Source organism: Oncorhynchus nerka, linkage group LG8 (assembly GCF_034236695.1).
Source record: "Oncorhynchus nerka isolate Pitt River linkage group LG8, Oner_Uvic_2.0, whole genome shotgun sequence".
NCBI lineage: Eukaryota > Metazoa > Chordata > Actinopteri > Salmoniformes > Salmonidae > Oncorhynchus > Oncorhynchus nerka.
In genome coordinates, this window is record NC_088403.1 from 31,072,613 (window position 1) to 31,100,100 (window position 27,488).

The 27,488-nt window shown below is 45.6% G+C and overlaps 1 pseudogene; it reads left to right on the top strand.

Moving 5' to 3' along the window:
* LOC135572700 (EF-hand calcium-binding domain-containing protein 6-like) lies at window positions 1-26,854 on the top strand (annotated as a pseudogene).
* The last annotated feature ends 634 nt before the right edge of the window (window positions 26,855-27,488 follow it).

Genomic DNA, 27,488 nt, shown 5'->3' on the forward strand with positions numbered 1-27,488 from the left:
ATGGCGGTGGGGTTATGGTATGAGCAGGCATACGCTACAAAGAACAAACACATTTTATCGATGGCAATTTTAATGCACCGTGATGAGATCCTGAGGCCCATTGTCGTGCCATTCACAGATCTGGGGAAGGGTACCAGAACATTTCTGCAGCATTGAAGATCCCCAAGAACACAGTGGCCTCCATCACAATTAAATTACAGAAGTTTGGAACCACCAAGACTCTTCCTAGAGCTGGCCGCCTAGCCAAACTGAGCAATCGGGGCAGAAGGGCCTTGGTCAGGGAGGTGACCAAGAACCCGATGGTCACTCTGACAGAGCTCTAAAGTTCTTCTGTGGAGATGGTAGAACCTTCCAGAAGGAAAACCATCTCTGCAACACTTCACCAATCAGGCCTTTATGGTAGAGTGGCCAGACGAAAGCCACTCCTCAGTAAAAGGCACATGACAGCCCACTTGGAGTTTGCCAAAAGGCATCTAAAGACTCTCAGACCATGAGAAACAAAGATTATCTGGTCTGATGAAACCAAGATTGAACTCTTTGGCCTGATTGCCAGGCGTCACTTCTGGAGGAAACCTGGCACTATCACTTTGGTGAATCATGGTGGTGTGGATGTTTTTCAGCGGCAGGGACAGGGAGACTAGTCAGGATCGAGGTAAAGATGAACGGAGCAAAGTACAGACAGATTCTTGATGAAAACCTGCTCTAGAGCACTCAGGACCTCAGACTGGGGCGAAGGTTCACCTTCCAACAGGACAATGACCCTAAGCACACAGCCAAGACAACGCAGGAGTGGCTTCGGGACAAGTCTCTGAATGTCCTTGAGTGGCCCAGCCAGAGCCCAGACTTGAACCCGATCAAAGATTTCTGGAGAGACCTGAATCAAAAGGGTTCTACCTGGAACCAACAAGGGTTTGTCAAGGGACAGCCGAAGAACCCTTTTAGGTTTTTAAGAGTGTGCATCACAGCTCAGGTCAGTCACACGTGTGTGTGTGTGTCTCTGGTCACTCTCTGATGAGTCGTCTCTGCAGAGCGTGGTGAGTCTCAGAGGAACAGCTGTGGCTGGTAATGAGTGATACACACACACATATGATGAAGTACCATTCACAGCTGTTTACCCTGCACACGCGCCTAACTTATCAATATTCCATGTAGACCGCAGTCCCCCTCTTACCTCCCTCCTCTGATATCTCCCACCTCCACCTCCTTGGAGAAGTGCAGAGGGAGATCATTAGCTCACCTCTGGAGTAACCATCCAAGGACCTTTGAATGAGGAACACTCGCTCTCTTTTGGGAGTCATCGGGTTCTCTCGCTGTGCTTACCTCGCTGTCGATCTGAGTGGGCTCTCTCTGTCCTTCGCTGTTCCAGAACTTCTCACACGTTCCCTTCCTCTAATTCAATCAATAATACTTGTGTACGTCCAACTTTCCTCGTGCTTAACTTCAAATGCATCGAAAAGAGGTTTAGCTGTGTCACCTTGAGCAGAGGTTTATGCTTTGAGTCTTAGTTTCTCTACCTTCCCAAATCCTCCTCTATCCCCCACCTCTACTGACATGCTCTAACCAGAGAAGAATTACCCCCTTAACTGACAGACACACGTAAAGGTAGCAGCACTCTTCTCTCTGATCTACTCTCTCTTTTCTTCTATTTATTCCCCCCTCTTTCTCTCTCTCTCTCTCTCTCTCTCCCTCCCTCTCTCCCTCTCTCTTTCTCTTCCTCTCTCCCTCTTCCCCCTTCTGTGTCACTGTGATTTCTCCTCTTAACTTCTATTTGTGATCCATCTCCCTTCATTTCTTTCTGACTCTCTCACTCCGTCTCCTCTTTCATCCCTCTCTTCAGAGAGCCACCCGCATCCCTCTGCTTGTCTCCTACCTATAATTCATAGTGACAGGAAAGGTTAGATTGCGTGTGGAGGAGTTCTGGTTGACAGAAAGAGGAGAGGGAACACTATTTAGGCCTGTCACTACACACTGTTTACAAGACATCTTCAGAGTCCGACCTCGACTCACACATCTCCACACAATTGACCCTATGACACTGTAAATATTGACAAGTTACAGTGGCTCCACTGGCTTTGTCAGTTTGAGATAGAGAAATATACATCTACTTTAGTCATTTAGCAGACGCTCTTGTCCAGAGTGACTCACAGTAGTAGTGTGTGAATATTTGTTCACACTCTTTATGTATAAAATATAGACTGTAACCAGAGGTGAGACAAAGTAAGAAACGGGGAATTGAGAAAAAAAAGAGTGAGAAAATGAGAAACAGAAACAAGGAAAGAGAGAGAGAGACAGACAGACAGAGATGATATGTAGCCAGTCACAGTCAGTAGCCCATCCCCAAACGCCCCTTTCAGTGACTAGATCTGTGGCTGTGTTATCCATCTCATTCTAACCAGCTCACAAGGACACACACACACACATATATCCTGGTGGATTAACATATAACAGGCTGGTAAACAAAAACAACAGAGCTTTCATTAATTAACGAGCTCAGGGCCGGCCGGGCGGGCGGGTGGCGAGGGGCGCTAAGACACTCTCGCTGTGGCACCATGCCAGGCCCCAAGCCATGCCAACCTGAACACAGCTGCCTAATGGAGAACTGGCACTGGCTGGGACAGGGACAGGGATGGGAGACAAGGGAGAGAGGGAGGAAGGGATGGGAGAGAGGGAGAGGTTTGGATGGAAGAGGGTGAAGGGATGGAGGGAGAGTTAGACAGAGGAGAGATATGGAGGTAGAGGGATGGGAGAGAGAGGGCAAGAAAAGGATGGAAGCGAGGGAGGCGAGAAAGACTAGAGAGAGGAAGGGACACAGAGGCGGAGCAAGAGAAGGAGAGACCGAGAAAAGCAGAGAAAGAGAAAGCAAAAAGTTAGCGAGAGCGGGCAAGCGAGAGAGGGAATAGAAACGGAAGAAACAAAGACAGATAAAAGGAGAGAGGAGAGGGGGAGTAGCCGTAGCCCATGTGTGCAGAGAGAGGAGATAGAGAGATAGCGATAGAGAGATAGCGCTGGAGATTGGATGATGATATCCCCGTGTCCCTGCTCATTAATAGTGTGAGCTCTCCTCTCTCTTTCTCCTTTGTGATTTTAACACATTTCTAATTAGCACAGAATCCACTTTGTTTGGGGGAAGGGATGGAGAGATGGAGGGGGGAATCATATATATATATATCTGTCTTTATTCAATTCCGTTTCATTTGATCTTTTTTTAAACACGACACGACTGTATAGCTAGCGTTTCCTTTCCCCTGACTCCAGCAGAAGAGAATGAAAGCTGGTCCTAATGCAAGGGGTAATTGGTATGTTTGTCTGAAAGCTTTCATAGTTGTCGAAGTTATTAGATTCTACAAACAGTGGGAGATTGTTTCGGAAGTTAACAACAGAGGATAGAGCATCAAAAGGCGGACTCAAACGACTTTGGAATCGAGTCTTGAATCAGTATTGTTCATTATGATCCACAAAATGATGAGACACTAAAGTACTGTATGATTCTATCATTATAGGTCAGTTAAGGTGGATGGGGTTTGTTAGGGAATCCAACAGAAAACATTTAAAAACGTTTCGTAACGAAAACCGAATAAGTGTTTTTTATTGGACAAGCTCACGTAGTCCCTCCTTATTTCAGTCCATTTTCTTCCATTTCGTGCCTAATGAATATGACCCTGAGGGTGTCCTATCAGCTTGTTTTCTGTCAGTCTAACCTTCTCCATTTGGAGGGACAGTATTATGTGCGACACACTGCCGTATAGACAATGTCAGTGTGATAGCCCAGTGGGGAGAGGGAGGCTCCCCTGCTTGTCTTTCAGGGACACGTTTGGCAGTGCTGCTAATCAGAGTGCAATTAGACAGAGAACTCTTTGGGCGACAGAAAAAAACTCTGATTACCCAAGAGTCAAGGGGGTATATTTAGGATCTATCTGTTCCTGTTCCTCCATGGTTGCCGTGGTGCCCCCGAGCTACGAGCTGAGGTGTGGAGGAGAACGAGGAAGGAATGGCTCTAAAGAACACCCCCCATAGCTAACCCGACACCATATACTATATGGCTAGTCATCCTATATATGTATGTACAGCATACTGTACTTGTTAAAAATCTGCCCCTGACCAAGGCAGTTAACCGACTGTTCCTAGGCCGTCATTGTAAATAATAATTTGTTCCTAATTGTCTTGCCTAGTTAAGGTTCAATTTAAAGAAGAAAAAAATATATGTATATATCACCTGCATAACAACCCACAAATGTTACCACTTACCACCTGTAACCTACAGCTACCTACAAACAGATGTGTACCCCCTCAACCCCTCTAGAAGTACCCCAAACCCAGCTATCTGCCATAACCCCTCATGAAACCATTTACCCCAAAATAGCACTCCAACTACCCCCTCACAAAATAAGTCTGACTTAATTAAATCAGTTTGTATCTAGCCTCCAAACCCAAACCTTCTGTAATCTCTCTGACTCAGCCCTCATCCCTCTAACATCCCTCCCCTTCCCCTCTGCTCCCTCACTGTCTCTCAGAAGCCTGCAGTACTTGTGTTTACACCCTCCCCTCTCACCCCAACACAGTGCTTTGGGGAACAGAGCACACTCTGCTCCGCTCTGCATCAGCAGATCAAGGCTTCCGAATAAGAGGGGTCAATACCACTGCTTGTGCAGATGAAAGTCAGAGAGCCGCTGACAGAGTTTAGGAGTTCACACAGACACTTCTGAGTTGTTTTTATGGTTTTGAAACTCTGCAGATTGGGAGCAACCTGAAGAATGTAATCCGGGCCTTTCGTCTGTTCGACTACAACCGGAGACGGACAGATCCAGCAACACGAGCTGCGCAGGATACTGGAGAACTCCTGCTTCCCCTTATCACAGAGAGACTACCAGAGGTGGGAGAGAGGGTCCAGTACATACAAGCATGCACACACACCCATCATGGATGATGGATCCAACTATTTCCTGTACTCCCTACGGTCAGAAGTGATCTTTTGGATAGGACATGATAACTAATGCTAACTTTGTGGTCAGTCCTTTGTCTTCTCATTGAGAGAGAGCTAATTGACTTTTAAAACTTTGGGCCCTGCAGTCAAATCCACTCCAGAAACGTCACCCAGCTTTTAGTGATGTGGCTCTAGAGGATTCTGTGTGACAGGTTCATTTAACATGGCTTTAATTGGTTTCAGTACTCGGGAAGCTCTCTCTCACTTTGTCTCACCCTCTCTCCTTTAAAAAAATTAATCTTCCTCCAGCTTTCTCTCTGTCCCTCTCTCTCGCTCGCTCACACACACACTATCTCTATCTCCGTCTTTTCCTCACCCTCTCTCTCTCTCTCTCTCTCTCTCGCTCTGTTTATTTTCAGCACATATCTCACGTGAGTGTTGCCCCTCTACCTCTCATTTCCTATTCTGATCTTCGGTTTACTTTCCCAATAAAACGGACTATGATTTCATCTCCTCTCCACTGCAGACTGTGGACCCACTAAAGTCCTAACGACATGGCAACAATGTCCCACAAAGTGTTCCTGGAGAAGTTGGGCCTGGAATCTATCAAGTACAGGCACAGGAAGTTTGTCCCGGAGCCTCCAAAGCTAGGTAACGTAGGAGTCTTATTGTATGATAAGAGGGCATAATAACGCAAATGTCTACAATCAGCTCATAAGGCACTTAAATAGCTGTTAAGACACACAGACCCGCAGACAAATATACACAGAGTTTCAACCATTAAGCTACAGCCGAACACTTCAATATGTCTTGGACATGACTGACAACATTGTGTGTTTTACAGCGTTGGGCTGGCAAGGAATTAGTCCTCCAGACATGACAAAACAAAGGAACAGAGCAGCGTCCCAGAATGCAACAGGAGATACACAGGAGATCCAAGGCCTGACCCAAGACAAGCTGCAGACGCTCTTCCTGAAAAAAAATGTAGAATAGTCAACTTTGATGGCGCAATGATAATGTATTGTGGCCAACTCAGTGGAGACAATTGTCCAACAAACAGAGATTATCCATTAGCTAAACATTTGGCCAACTGATAAAAGATCTTATCAAGGTCACTGTTGAAAAGTGAAAGCATCACATGATATGTTTGGGAGGATACCATCTATCCCGATTGGTTTAAGCTAAGACAGTGTGTGCGTTTGTGTGCGTGCATGCATGTCTTTGTACGCTCCTGCTTGTGTATGTGTGCGCAGTTGTGTGTGTTTTATTGATTCTGTTTGTATGTCACCATCTGGCCCTGTTCCCGTGCGTTATCCTCTTAGATGAGACAGAGAGGGGAAATTGGATCTAAGTGGCGCGCTAGTATGCGTCGCGACAGAGGGAACACTTCTCATTAAAATGTTTGCCCAGAAAAATCTGCTCCTGAGTTAGTGTGTTAATCATGACTAATTTGTGGGAAGGCAGAAGCAGTGTAGTACTGCACATCATATGGGGGTGATCCCCACGGCAACCACAGCGTTGTGTCACTTCCTGTCATTAGTGTTGTGTGTTTACTCCCCAACGTAAAGTGTGTGTGTGTGTTAGTTGTGTGTGAGCTGTACCGTAGTGTGACGAGCACTGCAAGCGTTTGATGTCACCCACTCTGGACTGGTGTCACAGGAAGACCCGAGGGCCATGCTCAGCAGCTTCCTGTTTCCCATGAGCCTCAGCACCTTCCAGAGCCTGTTACCAATTCCCTGCTGGTGACTTTCACATTTGAATCTCGGTTAACCCAGAACATTATTTGGTCAGATGCTCGATTGTGTTTAGAGAGAGTATTTGAAATTCCCGCTCCACTCCCCATCCCCCAGGAGAGGTGCCTGAGTCTAGCAGGGATGCACTTCCACTTCCTTTGTTCCAATCCTTCACTGCTTTCAGTATAGTTCTATCCTATACTGAAGAGAGCCTTCAAAACAGTTGGACAGGGTAAGAGACAAGTCCTCACTAAGGAGTGGAAACAAGGGACAGGAGCACAGCGTAAAATATTTGGATAAACGCATTACTTCAGCAGATTACAAATAGGCAGACCATTAGCAGCCGCTATTGATGTCCAGAAACGGAGTTACATATGGCCACTAGTTACTCACTCAGTCACCATATGTTCCCTTGACAACCATGTCCGACATCAACATCATCATGCCTCAAGTTCCATCTCGAAATGTTCAAATCAGTCCACATCAGCCGTATGAAACGTGATAGTCACACTAAACTTTAAGTGGAGAATATATCTTAGATTAATTCACAGCGATGTTTGATGTTGATGGGCTACAGCTATACAGGAAACAATCCTTGGTGTCCAAGTTTGAGCGTGTGTGAAGCCTATCCCAGATATGAAATCAAAACATATCCATCAGAAACTCCTCCTTTTATGGCACTAAAGAAATAACAAAATCCCCCCCCCCCCCCCCCCCCCACATCAACTGTTTTAATAATCAATTCTGTGGGTACTAGATCAAACACACACCGCCCGCCAATAATTTGCTTTTCCAGACAGCCAGGTTCGAAGCCAACCTGCATGTGTTTTAGACAGACTCTGGGGAGAAGTTGTGTTAGGCTGGGAGGACGTACGCTGATGCACAGTGTGTCTGTGTGATTCACCAACCAATATAAAGCTGCTAACTGTTTAAAACGACACAAGGGCAACAGACGGCTGGCTAATGGTAAAACAACACTTTTACACAAGCCTCTGGCTGCTAATGTATGAAGATCACGTTTCAACACCAACGAATAGCAACTAATGTTACCTAACTATTTTACACAAAAACACTTCACTATTCAAAACTGTGGCTTCAAGCACAAATGTAAAGGCAACTCCTACACCTATATCCTAAATGAGGAAGAGAGCTCAAAGAGGGCTCATGTCTCTACCATGTAAGATAGGGAGGATCACCACGGCAGACCTTCGTCAGGCTTTGGAAGTCCCCCAGTATAACCTGAGGGGCCCCCAGGCCCCGTCTGAGCCCAGCCCAGGTCAGAGAGCTCCTGATCCTGCTGGACCCAGAGCACACTGGGGTCATCACCCAGCCCAGCCTGAAGCTGCTCAACCCCAGGAAGGTGCACTCTGCCCCGGGGAGGGAGACACTACACACCCCTACTGGAGGATGGAAGGAGGAGATCATGGAGGATGTGGCTCAGGTACACGACGTTCAGTGTGTGTGTGTTTGTTGATGTGTTGGCATATGTTCTTGTGTGTGTCTGTTGACTAAGGAGGAGGAGCAGAGGGAGTTGAATGAGACTCAGTATCCACAGTGGATTGAAAAGGCACCCACGGCAGCAGACACATGGACTACCGTAAAAAAAAACTGCAAAACACAACATAGCACAGATTTTTTTTCTTCTGATTTCACCCATTTTAGTATATTGAGTAATGAAACATAGACGTATACAGTTCCTCTCTGTTGTGTTGTGTGTATTGAGGCCTCTATTGTGGTGTGTATTGGGGTGTGTGTTGAGGTGTCTATTGTGGTGTGTATTGGGGTGTGTGTTGAGGTGTGTATTGTGGTGTGTATTATGGTGTGTATTGGGGGGGGGGTTGTTGAGGTGTGTATTGGGGCATGTATTGGGGTGTGTATTGAGGTGTGTGTGTCTGCAGGTGAAGGGCTTGCTGCCTAATAAGCTGAGTGATCAGATAGTGGTCCCATGCTGGAGGTTTTAGGGGACTGTGACCCTCGACAGACAGGCTCTGTTCGCCATGGAGACCTGAGAAGGATCATAAAATGTTATGGCCTGCCCCTCTCACACACACACACACTTCAACAGGACTTTACGTCCTCCAAAAATGATAAAAACATAAAAACTACTGATTACAATTTGAACTGATGGATCGACAACTCTATCGGTTTATTTAAAAATATATATATAAAATTGAAATTCCATACATTTTGAAGATGACATATTAAAAATCTAAACATCCTTTTAAAAATGTTAACACAATTCATTACCTTGTTATTCTTTCAGAGCCGGCTCTAGAGGTGATATGTTGTGTTGGTGTCCTGTGTACTCCTGGCTGTGTGAGGCCGGTTTAGACCCAGGTTCATGCAGGGTCAGGTACAGACAGTTCCTCAGGGCCCTGGGCCTGCCTACAGGAGAGACACAGACAGGAACTATACACTACCCCCACAAGGGCTCTGACAGTTACGGAGAACAGAGGCAGAGAGAGAGATAGAAGGGAGAAAGTGACAGATGGAGAGAAAGAGAGGGAGAGAAAGGTGATCAGACAGAGACAGGGGGTCCATAATAACAAAGGGTAAAGTTAAGTAATAGAGTAACCCGTCGCAAACCAGTCTGAAGTGCACATACACTTTACAACAAACAATTCCACACACAGACATGGGGGGAACAGAGGATTATATACACGTCAGGTAATGAGGGAATGTAAACCAGGTGTGTGGGAAAACAAGACAAAACAAATGGAAAATGAAAGGTGGATCGGCGATGGCTAGACGACCGGTGACGTCGACCGCTGAACAAGGAGAGGAACCGACTTCGACGGAAGTCGTGACAGTAAACAAGCTCAACCTATTGCTTGGTTTCAAAGATGGAAAAATGTCCTGTTCGGCTTTCCTGGCTAAGTATGGTGGTACGAGTCGAGTGTGACTCTTAACCTGCCATGGTCAAGAGACTCAGACTGTTCTCTAAATTAGTGTCCTAGCAAGGGGAGTTAAAGAGAGGGTCATTCCACTTGAAAACCCCTCAGAAATCCTCAGCCCCTCCCCAACCAGCACCCCACCCACGGCGATCAAAGGCTACCCCCTGACTCCTGTAGAATGATGTCTCTGTTAGCACATGAATCATTGGAGAGCTCATTGGGATTATAAATAGAGTTTTAGAGAAGCTCTCCATCTCTCATTAGTACAGAGGAGAGGAGAGAGAAGCAGAATCCCTCTTATTGCTGACTGTTTGGGGTAATTATGAGCTTTGGAAGCAGAATGGAAGCAGCAGGGCACCACTCTAATTTGATTTAATATATCTATATTTTTACATTAAACAGAATCAGGACCTAAACTTAGCCATGTTTACAAAGTGCAACATTTGTGTTTTAAAGGATTTGGAGAGAAAAAAGTACCCAGATCCTATTTAGATGTAAAATGGGTCAGGCAGTTAAAGGACTACTGACGTTGGCAGTTGTGAGGGGTTCTTTTTCTGTGTGAAAAAAACACAAATGCCTTATCTGAGTGGAAACTATAACAAAATTCTAATTTGTTGATGTAATTTCAGACAATGAGATTGCATTACAACAACCAGTAAATAACATACAATTGCATATTTGACACAAAAAGCCAACAAAACTGAAATGAATCCTTTAACCTTATCAATAAATATAAGAGGATAGCCCACGTTATTAATTTTGTGCCTGACATTCTTCCTTTTTTCCTTTTGCAACTGGGAACATTAACATTTGACATGCCAAGTTGAATTCATGGAAGTCAATAAAATAATGATAGGGATGACATTAAAAGGGGCAATCTGCTGTTGATGCATCCATTTTTCCGACCTATAAATGAATGATATGTACCCCTTGATTCTTGACGAATATAACTTATTACACTCAAGGGTGCGTTAATATAAGTAACACAATATAAAAAAATCCAAATCAATATCCGTAAATTTAAGCTAGAGATATCAGGTTCTTTGCATGGGCTGGATCTCGATCCACTGCAGCCGCCTATGTCAGCCTTAAGCATCTACGGTGGAAGGTGGCCAAGCTCCAGAGGTGTTTGTCAGACCATGAGACATCCCAAAAATCTATTATGACAACTTTACAGAAAGGGAAGACTCTCACGAACACGAAGGAGTTCTCCGTTTTGACTTGTCTGAAGGTAACCCATACAAACGAATAGAAGTACGGAAGTAGTTTTGTGCCAACAAAAATAAGAGGTTAAATATGTGTCCAAAAATGTCCTGAGCTTTCTTATATCTCGAAGATATACGACCGACACTTCAAAACCTTATTTCTTATTATTTATTATTTGCCAGTTTTTTTTCTCCATTTATGAATGTGTTATTTATTGTGTTTTTAATGGGGTATAGTAGTAAAGGCCAAACTTAATGTTTCATAAAATATATTGTGTAGATTTGAGAGAATTTGGCAGTATATTCAACTGGCCTCACAACCGCAGACCACATGTGACCACGCCAGCCCAGGACCTCCACACTCGGCTTCTTCCCTTGCAGGATCATCTGAGACCAGCCACCCGGACAGCTGATGGAACTGTGGGTTTTCACAACCGAAGGATTCCTGCACAAACTGCACAAACCATGTCAGGGAAGTTCACTTGCATGCTTGTCATCCTCACCAGGGTCTTGACCTGACTGCAGTAACCAAATTCAGTGGGCAAATGCTCACCTTTGATGGCCACTGGCATGCTGGAGAAGTGTGCTCTTCATGGATGAAGAGTTTAAACTGTACCGGGCAGATGGCATCATGTGGGTGAGAGGTTTGCTAATGTCAACATTGTGAACAGAGTGCCCCATGATGGTGGTGGGGTTATGGTATGGACAGGCATAAGTTACGGACAACAAACTGAAATGCATTTTATCAATGGCAATTTGAATGCACAGAGATACCGTGAGGAGATCATGAGGCCCATTGTCGTGCCATTCATTCGCCGCATGATAATGCCCCATGTCGCAAGGATCTGTAGACAATTCCTGGAAGCTGAAAATGGATTGGCCACCATGCTCACCAGACATGTCACCCATTGAGCATGTTTGGGATGCTCTGGATTGATGCGACAGCATGTTCCAGGACCCGCCAAAATCCAGCAACTTCGCACACCCATTAAAGAGGAGTGGGACAGCATTCCACAGGCCACAATCAACAGCCTAATCAACTCTATGCAGAAGGAGATGTGTCGCGCTGCATGAAACAAATGGTGGTCACACCAGATACTGACTGGTTTTCTGATCCACGCTGCTACTTTTTATTTTTTAAAGGTGTCTGAAATCCATAGATTAGGGCCTAAATGTAACAATGTGCGCTGAGAGTCGGGAAGCAAGTTCCTGGAGTGAGTGTTATAATAAAATAAACAGACCATAATACAAAACAAGAACCTCGAACAATGCACAGACATGAAACAGAAACAATGACACCTGGGGAAAGAACCAAAGGGAGTGACATATATAGGGAAGGTAATCAGGGAAGTGATGGAGTCCAGGTGAGTCTGACGACGCTCAGGTGCGTGTAACGATGGTGACAGGTGTGCGTTATAACGAGCAGCCTGGTGAACCGTGGTAACCTGCAGGCTAAGCCACGCCACCTGACAGCAGAGGACTGCCTCAGTGTGATCAAAAAGAGGATTGAGAACATCCACGGGGTGAGAGAGAGGAACCGTCCACGCCCACTACACAACTCCACACTCCATTACCTCTGGGATCAATTGTTTTGATCAATATACACATTCTATACTGCACACACAAACACCTAGTACTGACAGGATAAGATGACGAGGGGTTGGGCTACTAACACTCACAGATGATTTTCCTTTCTATGTTATATCTGCAGCGCTGCAAAGGCAGTTGAAGAAGAATGCATAATACAATGCCAAAGAAGAAAATGTTTAGCAAAATAATATACATGTTCCATACATACAAATACATTTTAGCTCAGTTTTTCACAATTCCTGACATTTAAACCGAGTAAAAATTCCCTCTCTTAGGTCAGTTAGGATCACCAACTTATTTTAAGAATGTGAAATGTCAGAATAATAGTAGAGAGAATGATTTCTTTCAGCTTTTATTTCTTTCATCACATTCCTAGTGGGTCAGAAGTTTACATACACTCAATTAGTATTTGGTAGCATTGCCTTTAAATTGTTTAACTTGGGTCAAACTTTTCAGGTAGCCTTCCACAAGCTTCCCACAATAAGTTGGGTGAATTTTGGCCCATTCCTCCTGACAGAGCTGGTGTAACTGAGTCAGGTTTGTAGGCCTTGCTAGCACACACTTTTTCAGTTCTGCCAACACATTTTCTATAGGATTGAGGTTAGGGCTTTGTGATGGCCACTCCAATACCTTGACTTTGTTGTCCTTAAGCCATTTTTGCCACAACTTTGGAAGTATGCTTGGGGTCATTGTCCATTTGGAAGACCCATTTGCGTCCAAGCTTTAACTTCCTGACAGATATCTTGAGATGTTGCTTCAATATATCCAGATCATTTTCCTACCTCGTGAAGCCATCTATTTTGTGACTTGCACCAGTCCCTCCTGCAGCAAAGCACCCCCACAACATGATGCTGCCACCCCCGTGCTTCACGGTTGGGAGGGTGTTCTTCGGCTTGCAAGCCTTCCACTTTTTCATCCAAACATTACGATGGCCATTATGGCCATACAGTTCTATTTTTGTTTCATCAGACCAGAGGACATTTCTCCAAAAAGTAAGATCTTTGTCCCCATGTGCAGTTGCAAACCGTAGTCTGGCATTTTTATGGCGGTTTTTGAGCAGTGGCTTCTTCCTTGCTGAGCGGCCTTTCAGGTTATGTCGATATAGGACTCGTTTTACTGTGGATATAGATACTTTTGTACCTGTTTCCTCCAGCATCTTCACAAGATCCTTTGCTGTTGTTCCGGGATTGATTTGCACCTTTCGCACCAAAGTACGTTCTTCTCTAGGAGACAGAACGCATCTCCTTCCTGAGCGGTATGACGGCTGCGTGGTCCCATGGTGTTTATACTTGCGTACTATTGTTTGTACAGATGAACGTGATACCTTCAGGCCTTTGGAAATTGCTCCCAAGGATGAACCAGATTTGTGGAGGTCTACAAATTGTTTTTTGGAGGTCTTGGCTGATTTCTTTTGATTTTCCCATGATGTCAAGCAAAGAGGCACTGAGTTTGAAGGTAGGCGTTGAAATACATCCACAGGTACACCTCCATTTGACTCAGATTATGTCAATTAGCCTATCAGAAGCTTCTAAAGCCATGACATCATTTCCTGGAATTTTCCAAGCTGTTTAAAGACATAGTCATCTTAGTGTATGTAAACTTCTGACCCCCTGGAATTGTGATACAGTGAATTATACGTGAAATAATCTGTCTGTAAACAATTGTTGGAAAAATTACTTGTGTCATGCACAAAGTAGATTTGCCGACTTGCCAAAACTATAGTTTGTTAACAAGAAATTTGTGGAGCGGTTAAAAATGAGTTTTAATGACTCCAACCTAATTGTACTCAATATACACAACCAATCACCATGCCATCATCATCTTTGTCCAATCAGGACATCCTGTCAGCGTTCCGTGTGATGGATCAGAACTGTGACAGCGTGGTGGACAGGCATGACTTCAGAGAGCTGTATGACAGTCTGGCCTGGTCACCAAGGAGAGGGAGTACCAGCGCCTGCTGCAGCTGCTGGGCCTGCAGCCTGGAGCCAACCTCAACTACCCAGAGTTCTTCACCCTCGTTCAATCCAGCGGCAAGACCCGCAGACAGAATTTCAAGCCAGCCAATGGGTGAGTAGGGTCTTGTGGGAAGTGTGTGTGTGAGGTTAGACGGAATTCATATGTAAATGTAGCGGAGATGTTTCTGTGTGTGTTCTTGATGCAGTTCAAACAGTCCAGACCAACTGCATGACCACCTGGTGTACAACGCCCCGCCAAAGATGGACTGCTATGTCAAAGGTCAGTCTGGTTTAACTCGTACCTCTACCCTGAAGCTCAAGTCTCAAAGAGGATAATGTGTATGTCAACATGTGAGAGGAACCCCATTATGGATGATCTTACCTCCTCCGGGTGATTTGTCGCTTTGATGAAGATGGTCAGGGTCTGGTCTTCAAGAAGGACCTCAGAAGTCTCTTCTTTACCTATGACCTCCCCATCAGTCCTGATGAGTTAGAGGAACTGTGGGCCAGTAAATCATTCAACAATATCAATGCAGAGCTGTGATTTGTCCAAACACTGTTCCACTGACAGGTATGATGGAAAAGGGCGTGGCTACCTCGCCTGTGCTGCGTTCCTAGAGAGCTGGGCGTGGATCCAAAGGAGGTGGGACATGTGAGGAAGGATGCAGACACCACCCCCATACATGGTCTCCCTGCAGGGGCTACATTGAGTGAGTGGAGAGTGATTAACTAAATTAATTAGTGCAATTACTAATTTATTTCAATGGAATACGCTTCTAGAGTTCCGTCTGAGCTTTGGCCAAAGAACTGATCAATAATAACTCTACGTGTGTGCTGTTTATTTGACCATCCAGGCGTGTGGGGCAGGGTAACTGTGAGGGGTTGAGCAGTGCTCTGAACCATCTGGATAAGAAGAGAGAGGGCCTAGTCAGGGTGGAGGAACTACAGAGTCTGCTCCAGAGATACAACTGTGACACCAGCTCACCCACATACATAAATAAGTCACTCATTGTAAAGACCTCTCCCTTCCTTCATATAGCTAACACACCTTAACAATGATCAGACTGGGTTATAATAAATCTATCTTCGTCGGCGTCCTGGAAAAATCTTGAATCTAATTTTTTGCCAATGTTATTTTAACAAAATAATAGCACACAATTTGTTATGTGAACATTTCATGACTCTAGGACTAATAAAAGTAATGTCTTGTTGTAACGGCTGTCGTGGGTTGAAGAAGGTGATGTCCAAGGTGCAGCGTGGTACGTGTTCATCTTAATTAAATAAACTGAACACTGAATGACAAAAAACCAACAAAAGAGAATAACGAAACAGTTCTGTCTGGTACAGAATACAAAGACAGAAAACAACTACCCACAAACACAGGTGGGAACAGGCTACCTAAGTATGGTTCTCAATCAGAGACAACAATTAACAGCTGCCTCTGATTGGGAAGCATACCAGGCCAAACACATAGAAATACAACACACAGAACAAAACATAGAATGAAAAACATAGAATGCCCACCCCAACTCACACCCTGACCAAACCAAAAATAGAGACATAAAAAAAATAACTAAGGTCAGGACGTGACACTTGTGAACTACAGTGGCAAGAAAAAGTATATGAACCCTTTGGAATTACCTGGATTTCTGCATACATTTGTCAGAAAATTTGATCTGATCTTCATCTTAGTCTGATCTTCATCCTAGTGCTTAAACTAATAACACACAAATTATTGTATTTTTCTTGTCTATATTGAATACATCATTTAACATTCCCAATGTAAGTTGGAAAAAGTATGTGAACCCCTAGGCTAATGACTTTTCCAAAAGCTAATTGGAGTCAGGAGTCAGCTAACCTGGAGTCCAATCAATGAGACAAGATTGGAGATGTTGGATAGAGCTGCCTTGCCCATTTAAAAACACTCACAAAATTGTAGTTAATTATTCACAAGAAGCATTGCCTGATGTGAACCATGCCTCGAACAAAAGAGATCTCAGAAGACCTAAGATGAAGAATTGTTGACTTGCATAAAGCTGGAAAGGTTTACAAAAGTATATCTAAAAACATTGATGTTCATCAGTACACAGTAAGACAAATTGTCTGTAAATGGAGAAAGTTCAGGACTCTCCCTAGGAGTGGCCGTCCTGCAAAGAGGACTACAAGAGCACAGTGCAGAATGCTCAATGAAGCTAAGAAGAATCCTAGAGTGTCAGCTAATGACTGAATCTCTGGAACATGCTAACATCTCTGTTGGCGAGTCTACAATACTTTAAACACTAACAAGAATGGTGTTCATGGGAGGACGTCACGGAAGAAGCCACTGCTGTCCAAATAAAACATTGCTGCACATCTGAAGTTCGCAAACAGCGCTACTGGCAGAATATTCTGTGGACAGATGAAACTACAGTTGAGTTATTTGGAAGGAACACAAAACACTATGTGTGGAGAAAAAACGGCACAGCACACCAACATCAAAGCCTCATCCCAAACTGTAAAGTATGGTGGAGGATCATCGTGGTTTGGGGCTGCTTTGCTGCATCACGGCCTGGACAGCTTGCTATCATTGACAGGAAAATGAATTCCCAAGTTCATCAAGACATTTTGCAGGAGAATGTAAGGCTATCTGTCCGCCAATTGAAGCTCAACAGATGTTGGGTGATGCAACATGACAACGACCCAAAACACAGAAGTAAATCAACAACAGAATGGCTTCAAAAGAAGAAAATACGCCTTCTGGAATGGCCCAGTCAGAGTCCTCGACCCGATTTGAGATGCTGTGGCATGACCTTGAGAGCAATTCACACCAGATATCTTAAGAATATTGTTGAACTGAAACAGTTTTGAAAAGATGAATGGTCGAAAATTCCTCCTGACCGTTGTGCAGGTCTGATCTGCAACTACAGAAAACATTTGGTTGAGGTTATTGCTGCCAAAGGAGGTTCAACCTGTTATTAAAAAGGGTTCACATGCTTTTCCCACCCTGCACTGTGAATGTTTAAGCGGTGTGTTCAATAAAGACATGAAAACATATAACTGTTTGTGTGTTATTAGTATAAGCAGACTGCGTCTGTCTATTGTTGTGACTTAGATGAAGATCAGATCAAATTTTATGACTAATTTATGCAGAAATCCAGGTAACCAGAGGGTTCACATACTTTTTCTTGCCACTGTAGATCTGAGAATAAACCCTTTTTCATTCCCTGAAAAGTTTAGTTTTTTTTCCAGGAAGCAGACACATTTATTGATGTTGAATACTGTTGAACTGATGTTGAGTACTGTTGAAATGATGCTGAACTGATATTAGTATCTGCTGAATACTTAGACACTTCTGCCTCCTCTATATTTTAGACTCGAGGTTCCAATGGACAGTGAGGACAGGAAGTTGCATTATGTGAACTTCCTGAAGGCATTTGACCACGGGACAGGGAAGGGGTGTGAGCACCCCCCTAGGCCCTGTGGATCCCCTGATCCAGCCGAGAGTCTGGAGTGGCTCAGTCCTGGGAGAGCTGCTGGTAGGATACGGGAACTGATCACATCGATGGATATACTCCACAAGGTTAGGCCTCTCCCGACACTCTATCCCTCTTCTTCCCTGGCTCTCATTGTGAAGGCCTCTTACACTGTAAAACGTCAACAACATATACAGTTAACAATTTGTTTTAGCTACTTACAGTAATAAACTATTTAAATTGTAACAAATTAACTGTGCTTTTTAATATGTATTAAGACTGAGGAAGGTCCTTTCTACTTGCAGAAGCTCAGACATGCTCTCGTCTGGTCAGCCACACCTACTCCTACTTACCTGTCTCTCCGTCTGGTCTCTCAGGCCTTCTCTGCCTTAGACAGGAGTGGGAACAGGGCGGTCACCCCTTTGGAGTTCCGGCGGGTGCTGGGCCATTTCTGTGCCCGCCTCTCGGACCCCCAGTTCAGATTCCTGTTCGACAGAATGAAGCTGAGCTGGGATAACTACACGGTGTACTGGAGAGACTTCCTCAACCAGTTCAACCTATGCAACCTGAACGTGTGTGTTTGGGTCTGTGTGTGTGTGTGAGGGGGGTCCGTACTCTGTTTATACGTAGGCCTTAGCATGTGCATTATGCATCTGTGTGTGTGTGTGTGTGTGTGTGCGTGTGTGCAGACCCCTGAGGATTGGTTAGACAGAGTAGGTCAGTGAGAAAGTTGTCTCCGCCCGCCTGTACACCATCACCAAGGAGCAGGTCACGACACCATCTCCAAAGAGGACTTCAGAATGATGTGTGACCGCCATTTCATGAGGCTCACCTGTGACCAGGTAAACTGACAGGGTTGGTCTCAGTAGGCTCATACAGTATAGCTTCTTATATTTTTTATTTATTTAAGCTCTTACAAAAAAAAAGTACTTGGCACAATTCAATTCTACTCTATCAATGGGTTGTCATGCAGAAACAACAGGAATAGGCATACGTGCGTGTGTGTAAATGAGCTTTTTACACTTTTGATGCATTTGCCAAGTTCTTCTTAGTTTTTAATTATTGCAATCCAAAACAAATTTGTATGTGTTGATAATTATTGACTACTTATTGAGAACGTTAGCCATCCGTGAAGTTCATTAAGCTTGTGTGTAAATGACAGGGTGTGTGTATGTGTGAATATCAGTTTGAAAATGTGGGGTATGATGTGTGTGTGTACTAAACGTGTAATTCCTCTCTCTCCTCAGTTCGAGAGGGCGTGGGAGAAGCTGCCAGTGAATGTGCTGGGGGATCTGGAGTACAGGAAGTTCCTGAAGCACGCCAGGGGAACTGTTGCGATAAGGGACAAGACCACAGACCCAGAGGACATCTGTCCCCTGAAATCCGCATCACCATCATCCCCTGGGCTCATAGATATGATGTCACCATCACCACCATCCCCTGGCCCCATAGATATGTCATCTTCCCCACTAGCTCTACAGAGGCCAAAGACTACAGGCCTCAACCTCCAACGCTCAAAGGTACCGGATCTCTCTATACATGATGCTTATCAGTTTACATATCTATCTCCATCTTTGTATTTGATAGTCCACTAGGCAGGTAGCCTAGTGGTTCGAGCGTTGGGCCAGTAACCGAAAGGTTGCTAGATCAAATGCCTGAGCTGACAAGGTCAAAATCTCTCGTTCTGCCGCTGAACGAGGCAGTTAACACACTGTTCCTAGGTCATCATTGTAAATAAGAATTTGTTCTTAACTGACTTGCCTAGTTAAATAAAACAATTAAAAAAGGTGCTTTATAGAAGCCATCCTAGTTAGGGTTAGTTCTGTATGCTTCTGGGAATGACCAGAAGTGATACCCAAACCTAACTAGGATGGCATCCAAATCATAATACACATACCTTATCTCTTCTAATCTAGGACTGAAAGTAACACACATTATCAATCCCCCTATCCTTGTCCCCCTCTCCCCAGTCGGAGGTGGGTGTGTCCAGCAGGGCCAGGTGTCTGTCCACGGCGGGGTAAGAGAGGGAAAGCCCCCTGGTGGACTGTGGGGAAGGGGAGAGGAGGGTGAAGGGGGAGGTACAGCGCTGCTGGAGGGACATCCAGAGGTGCAGGGAAGAAGACAGAGACAGAGAGATCGGCACAAACTGCTTCCTGGGTAAACAACCAATCACAGAGTGATATACGTACAGCCCAGTGCCTGATTCGCTATCCCCAGTCGATCATTATTTTATGTAACTTCAATTCACAATCCACCACAAAACAATATGATTGTTGGATTGTACCTGGCTGACTGTGTGTATGTGTGTGTGTCACATATATCCTCCAAGGCCTCAACGTCAGTGTGACCCAGAAGGAGCTAGATCGGCTGGCCATAAAGTTCGACATGAGGGACAGTGGGCGCATGTCATATCCTGACTTCCTACGTCACTTCCTCCTCAACCTCGAACCGCCAGCGGTCAGACAGCCCTTTGAGCGGCCCAAACTACCTCTCCCCACTACACCGGTATTGTACTCCCCTGTTTAACTACCTCTCCCCACTACACCGGTACTGTACTCCCCTGTTTAACTACCTCTCCCTACTATACCGGTACTGTTTACCCCTGTTTAACTACCTCTCCTTACTACACCGGTACTGTCCACCCCTGTTTAACTACCTCTCCCCACTATACCGGTACTGTTTACCCCTGTTTAACTACCTCTCCTTACTACACCGGTACTGTACACCCCTGTTTAACTACCTCTCCCCATTATACCGGTACTGTACACCCCTGTTTAACTACCTCTCCTTACTACACCGGTACTGTACACCCCTGTTTAACTACCACTCCCCATTATACCGGTACTGTACACCCCTGTTTAACTACCTCTCCCCACTATACCGGTACTGTTTACGCCTGTTTACTTACCTCTCCCCACTATACCGGTACTGTACACCCCTGTTTAACTACCACTCCCCATTATACCGGTACTGTACACCCCAGTTTAACTACCACTCCCCATTATACCGGTACTGTACACCCCAGTTTAACTACCTCTCCCCACTATACCGGTACTGTACACCCCTGTTTAACTACCTCTCCCCACTACACCGGTACTGTACACCCCTGTTTAACTACCTCTCCCCATTATACCGGTACTGTACACCCCAGTTTAACTACCACTCCCCACTATACCGGTACTGTACACCCCAGTTTAACTACCACTCCCCACTATACCGGTACTGTACACCCCTGTTTAACTACCTCTCCTTACTACACCGGTACTGTTTACGCCTGTTTAACTACCACTCCCCACTACACCGGTACTGTCCACCCCTGTTTAACTACCACTCCCCATTATACCGGTACTGTACACCCCAGTTTAACTACCACTCCCCATTATACCGGTACTGTACACCCCAGTTTAACTACCACTCCCCATTATACCTGTACTGTACACCCCAGTTTAACTACCTCTCCCCACTATACCGGTACTGTACACCCCTGTTTAACTACCTCTCCCTACTACACCGGTACTGTACACCCCTGTTTAACTATCTCTCCCCATTATACCGGTACTGTACACCCCAGTTTAACTACCACTCCCCACTATACCGGTACTGTACACCCCAGTTTAACTACCTCTCCCCACTATACCGGTACTGTACACCCCTGTTTAACTACCTCTCCCCACTACACCGGTACTGTACACCCCTGTTTAACTACCTCTCCCCATTATACCGGTACTGTCCACCCCTGTTTAACTACCACTCCCCATTATACCGGTACTGTACACCCCAGTTTAACTACCACTCCCCATTATACCGGTACTGTACACCCCAGTTTAACTACCACTCCCCACTACACCGGTACTGTCCACCCCTGTTTAACTACCTCTCCCCACTATACCGGTACTGTACACCCCTGTTTAACTACCTCTCCCTACTATACCGGTACTGTACACCCCTGTTTAACTACCTCTCCCCACTATACCGGTACTGTACACCCCTGTTTAACTACCACTCCCCACTATACCGGTACTATACACCCCTGTTTAACTACCACTCCCCACTACACCGGTACTGTACACCCCTGTTTAACTACCACTCCCCACTACACCGGTACTGTACACCCCTGTTTAACTACCACTCCCCACTATACCGGTACTGTACACCCCTGTTTAACTACCTCTCCCTACTATACCGGTACTGTACACCCGTTTAACTACCTCTCCCCACTATACCGGTACTGTCCACCCCTGTTTAACTACCTCTCCCCACTACACCGGTACTGTACACCCCTGTTTAACTACCACTCCCCACTACACCGGTACTGTTTACCCCTGTTTAACTACCTCTCCCCACTACACCGGTACTGTTTACGCCTGTTTACTTACCTTTCCCCACTACACCGGTACTGTCCACCCCTGTTTAACTACCTCTCCCCATTATACCAGTACTGTACACACCTGTTTAACTACCTCTCCACTATACCGGTACTGTTTACGCCTGTTTAACTACCTTTCCCCACTATACCGGTACTGTCCACCCCTGTTTAACTACCTCTCCCCACTATACCGGTACTGTTTACGCCTGTTTAACTACCTCTCCCCACTATACCGGTACTGTACACCCCTGTTTAACTACCTCTCCCCACTATACCGGTACTGTCCACCCCTGTTTAACTACCTCTCCCCACTATACCGGTACTGTACACCCCAGTTTAACTACCTCTCCCCACTACACCGGTACTGTCCACCCCTGTTTAACTACCTCTCCCCACTATACCGGTACTGTACACCCCTGTTTAACTACCTCTCCCCACTACACCGGTACTGTTTACGCCTGTTTAACTACCACTCCCCACTATACCGGTACTGTTTACGCCTGTTTACTTACCTCTCCCCACTATACCGGTACTGTACACCCCTGTTTAACTACCTCTCCCCACTACACCGGTACTGTCCACCCCTGTTTAACTACCTCTCCCCACTATACCGGTACTGTACACCCCTGTTTAACTACCTCTCCCCACTGTACCGGTACTGTACACCCCTGCTTAACTACCTCTCCCTACTACACCGGTACTGTTTACCCTGTTTAACTACCTCTCCCCACTACACCGGTACTGTCCACCCCTGTTTAACTACCTCTCCCCACTATACCGGTACTGTACACCCCTGTTTAACTACCTCTCCCCACTATACCGGTACTGTACACCCCTGTTTAACTACCTCTCCCCACTATACCGGTACTGTTTACCCCTGTTTAACTACCTCTCCCCACTTTACCGGTACTGTACACCCCTGTTTAACTACCTCTCCCCACTATACCGGTACTGTTTACCCCTGTTTAACTACCTCTCCCCATTATACCGGTTACTGTACACCCCTGTTTAACTACCTCTCCTTACTACACCGGTACTGTACACCCCTGTTTAACTACCACTCCCCATTATACCGGTACTGTACACCCCTGTTTAACTACCTCTCCCCACTATACCGGTACTGTTTACGCCTGTTTACTTACCTCTCCCCACTATACCGGTACTGTACACCCCTGTTTAACTACCACTCCCCATTATACCGGTACTGTACACCCCAGTTTAACTACCACTCCCCATTATACCGGTACTGTACACCCCAGTTTAACTACCTCTCCCCACTATACCGGTACTGTACACCCCTGTTTAACTACCTCTCCCCACTACACCGGTACTGTACACCCCTGTTTAACTACCTCTCCCCATTATACCGGTACTGTACACCCCTGTTTAACTACCTCTCCTTACTACACCGGTACTGTTTACCCGTTTAACTACCTCTCCCCACTATACCGGTACTGTTTACGCCTGTTTAACTACCACTCCCCACTACACCGGTACTGTCCACCCCTGTTTAACTACCACTCCCCATTATACCGGTACTGTACACCCCAGTTTAACTACCACTCCCCATTATACCGGTACTGTACACCCCAGTTTAACTACCACTCCCCACTACACCGGTACTGTCCACCCCTGTTTAACTACCTCTCCCCACTATACCGGTACTGTACACCCCTGTTTAACTACCTCTCCCCACTATACCGGTACTGTTTACGCCTGTTTAACTACCACTCCCCACTACACCGGTACTGTCCACCCCTGTTTAACTACCTCTCCCCACTACACCGGTACTGTACACCCCTGTTTAACTACCTCTCCCCATTATACCGGTACTGTACACCCCTGTTTAACTACCTCTCCCCACTATACCGGTACTGTTTACGCCTGTTTAACTACCACTCCCCACTACACCGGTACTGTTTACGCCTGTTTACTTACCTCTCCCCACTATACCGGTACTGTACACCCCTGTTTAACTACCTCTCCCCATTATACCGGTACTGTACACCCCTGTTTAACTACCTCTCCCCACTATACCGGTACTGTTTACGCCTGTTTAACTACCACTCCCCACTACACCGGTACTGTTTACGCCTGTTTACTTACCTCTCCCCACTATACCGGTACTGTACACCCCTGTTTAACTACCTCTCCCCACTATACCGGTACTGTCCACCCCTGTTTAACTACCTCTCCCCACTATACCGGTACTGTACACCCCTGTTTAACTACCACTCCCCACTATACCGGTACTATACACCCCTGTTTAACTACCACTCCCCACTACACCGGTACTGTACACCCCTGTTTAACTACCACTCCCCACTACACCGGTACTGTACACCCCTGTTTAACTACCACTCCCCACTATACCGGAACTGTACACCCCTGTTTAACTACCTCTCCCTACTATACCGGTACTGTACACCCCTGTTTAACTACCTCTCCCCACTATACCGGTACTGTCCACCCCTGTTTAACTACCTCTCCCCACTACACCGGTACTGTACACCCCTGTTTAACTACCACTCCCCACTACACCGGTACTGTTTACCCCTGTTTAACTACCTCTCCCCACTACACCGGTACTGTTTACGCCTGTTTACTTACCTCTCCCCACTACACCGGTACTGTCCACCCCTGTTTAACTACCTCTCCCCAATATACCGGTACTGTACACCCCTGTTTAACTACCTCTCCCCACTATACCGGTACTGTTTACGCCTGTTTAACTACCTCTCCCCACTATACCGGTACTGTACACCCCTGTTTAACTACCTCTCCCCACTATACCGGTACTGTTTACGCCTGTTTAACTACCTCTCCCCACTATACCGGTACTGTCCATCCCTGTTTAACTACCTCTCCCCACTATACCGGTACTGTACACCCCAGTTTAACTACCTCTCCCCACTACACCGGTACTGTCCACTCCTGTTTAACTACCTCTCCCCACTATACCGGTACTGTACACCCCTGTTTAACTACCTCTCCCCACTACACCGGTACTGTTTACGCCTGTTTAACTACCACTCCCCACTATACCGGTACTGTTTACGCCTGTTTACTTACCTCTCCCCACTATACCGGTACTGTACACCCCTGTTTAACTACCTCTCCCCACTACACCGGTACTGTCCACCCCTGTTTAACTACCTCTCCCCACTATACCGGTACTGTACACCCCTGTTTAACTACCTCTCCCCACTATACCGGTACTGTACACCCCTGCTTAACTACCTCTCCCTACTACACCGATATTGTACACCCCAGTTTAACTTACTGTCAACACGGTGCTGTATGAACATAAATGTTTTTACTGCAGGAACTGTGGTAAATTAGTATTTGGGGAGAGAGAGAAAACAGATATTTTATATACCTCTTTTGTCATACTACTCTTTTCTCTCTCTCTGGTCCGTTGTTGGCTCATTAACTGTCACTTTTTCTGGGGACGGTGTCCGGGGAGTGGCTATGTAAAGTAAAATGAGGGGGCGGTGGTGGTGGGTTTCCAGATTGTGTACGCTCAGTGGGGACCTCTCCCACCCTCGGGCCCTCTGCTGTCTCCTTGACAACCATATTTGTCAAGTTTGGTGATTTGTGTGCTTTTGGCACAATGAGGTATGTTAATAAAAGCTTATAAAAATGACACGCGGGTGGCCAGGTTGGAGAAGATCCCCGCCCAATGGGCTACTAAACATTAGCATTAAGCAGGGCCCCAAGCCTCACCAGAGTGAGTGGGTGAGAGCTTGTCTGGCAACCTGCGAGCTGCAAACCATCCAAACCCCCTCTCGTACTGGCTTTGGTTCACAATTATAACCCTCATTATCTACTAACCAAACCAACCATCTGTGTGATAAATCAGAGACCTAGCCTGACGACTCACACTAAATGATTCTGCTGCTGCTCTGTCGTCCGCCACATACTTTAGTCTGAGACTGCCATCATTCAAGTCGTTTATGGCGACGAGGATCTTCTCTAACCAATCAAACTGTACCCATGTGTGTTCCAATCAGACAGCCCAGAATGTGTTTGCATTCGGTGAAGAGTCGGGGAGGTACTCAGATCCAGACTCAGATTGCGGAGAGGAAACTAACGTCCGTGGGCGTGGTGTAGTGTTTGGCCAGAGCAAGGAGTCTGGGTAGCCAGGCAACCAGAGACCCCTTGTGTACTTAATGTTGGAACGGTCCTTTAGAACAAGTTCATAAAGACTGCTACTTTGCTGAGTTAAACTCATAATCTAATGTGTACAAAATAGCGATATGATTGGAATGATTACATCCATGCAATGGTCTTTGGGTGTTTGTTAACTCTGCTCCTGTGTGGTCCTGATGCGGTCTGGTTGTGGTTCCCTTGCGGTCCAGATGAGTGTGGGTGTTTTCTGTAGACAGTGTGTGGAAGCCATGCTGAGGCTCTATGACCCGGTCCAGCAGTTCTGGCGCTCCATGAGGCAAAACTTTGTTACCTTCGACCACACCCGCAGTGGCAAAATCTCCATGAAGGAATTCATAAAGGTATAGTCCAACAATCTACTGTTATTTAAAAAGCTGTTGACTAATAACATGTCACACAATCACAGACACACACAGCAGATAATCCTGATTGTGTATTTCTACAGGTGCTAATGCAGTTCAGAGTGAACCTATCTGAGGAGGAATTCTTCCACCTCACCTCTTTCTTTGACAAAAACACTACGGGGAAGTTCTCCTACAATGACTTCCTACGGGGCTTCCTACACTGACCTCTAACCTCTGCCCTCTAACTATGGCCCTACTTTAGGCTCCTATGAAGGTTTATCTAGTGATCACTGATAAATCCGTCCATATTGATCGCTATAATGTTACTGCACCACTGAGTGAAGGAGGGATACACAGAATTATTACAAAATCATGTCATATAAATTAAAACATATAAAGTGATGTATTATCAAAAATATATATTGTTGAGGGTTTTCTCCCAAAATCTTCCCCTGGCATATCTACAGCTTTTTCTCCCTCTAGCATACAGATTTATCTTTGCTGTATGACTTTATGATACTGATTGCTTTCCAAACCAAACCCAACCAAATAAAGTGCTTTTGGATGATGTACGGATGCTGCTACACGCAGGGGACTGTCTTTGTTCTCATCTAACGGGAAACGAAATGGATGACAAGGAGAAGGAGAGGGCTTTTGTCATTCATGACATAGACGGCATCACCGTTGCAAGACAGAACCCAGAGAGAGAGAGAGAGAGAGAGAGAGAGAGAGAGAGAGAGAGAGAGAGAGAGAGAGAGAGAGAGAGAGAGAGAGAGATCATTATAATCTACAGAAAGATGGAGAGAGAGCGAGAAACGGAAGGGGGCAATGGAGATGGAGTGTAAGACCATGGAAAGA